Here is a 1,444-nt window from a genome sequence, read left to right as displayed (position 1 = left end):
CGTCTGAAATGTAAAACAGGGATCAAGAATACGCGAAGAATGAAAACGAAGATGTTATTTTTTTTCTCGGATTAGAATTATAAAAGAAGACTGATAAGCGTTCGAACGAGAGGAGTTCGAAATATTTTCGCCAAACTGTTTCCCTCCCCTCCACCACCGATCCAATTCGATCCAATTCGTTTCCGCCTCGACGCGATTGCAAATTCGACCAAGTTTTCGCGTGAATCGTACGGGACCCCATCAATTTTCGTTCGATTTTCCAACGTGGGAAAGGGAAAATGAATGGATCGCCTATATTTTCTCTCACGAAGTCGCCGTTTCATCGAAAGCTTCTGAAACAAAGAAAGAAAAAAAAAAAAAAAAAAGGGAAGAGAAACGGGAGTTCAGAGCGGCGAGCTTCTCGAAAACTTTTTTTTTTCCAATAATAGCCCGAGGAAACTCTTTTAAATATTAAAGGAAAAAAGTAAATAAATAAATAAAGCATAGACGTTAAGGTACTCTCTCTCTTTCTGTAAACGTAACGTAAGCAACGTAACGTGAAATTGTCGTGCAATTGACGGCATGCAAAAGTAAACAGCAACCTACATACTACATAAACAGTACGATAGTATGCAAAAGAATAAACCCAAAGAGACGTATACACGAGGTGGCCAGGAAGGAAGTTGCTCGATGATCCCAGGGGAGAGATAAGAAAACGTTCGTTTCTCGTTATAATCGATCCTTGTATCCTTTCTGATCGGATATCCGCCAATCGAATGTCAAATTGAATCTCCACGGTACACGCGTCTCCTTTTTTTTTTTTTTTTTTTTTTTTTTTTTTTTTGGATCGAACCTGGTCGTCGCCGACGGATTCCTCGCCACTCGGTATAGTTCAGAAAAAAAAAAAAATAATAACTTACAATTAGGGAGAAACCGAAAGCATGTGTGTGAAAAAGCGAATGAAAGAATACATACATAATTATATATATATAAAAAAAAAAAAAAGAAGGAAAAAGGAAAAAAAAAACAGAAACGCGGATGTACGAAGATGTTCTACGTGATTAAGTGTGAGAAGTAAGTTTGAGTTTGCTCGCGTGAAAAGAAAAATGAGTGACGTGGGAGAATGAGCGGGAGTGTTTGGGAACAGAGAAAATGGAGGATTTATAAATCTATTATTGTAATAATTATAGAAACAGTGAAGCATAATGTATCTGTACGTTTCTTTACTTCCTGCGGTGAGTCAGAGAGCAGTAAGATAGTTCTTAAGAGCACTCGAAAAAAAAAAATAAAAATAAAAATAATAATAATAATAATAATAATAAAACGTCGTATAACGTGCATTACACGAGAGATAAACGAGATAATCGAGGAAATGGTCGAACAGGGCGCGAATAACGTAATAAATGAAAGATGTAAAATGCATGCGGATAAACGTGTTAAAAAATAATTGGAGGGGGGGGGGAAG

This window comes from Apis dorsata, unplaced genomic scaffold (assembly GCF_000469605.1).
Source record: "Apis dorsata unplaced genomic scaffold, Apis dorsata 1.3 scaffold_82, whole genome shotgun sequence".
NCBI lineage: Eukaryota > Metazoa > Arthropoda > Insecta > Hymenoptera > Apidae > Apis > Apis dorsata.
This window is presented reverse-complemented; position numbering follows the sequence as displayed.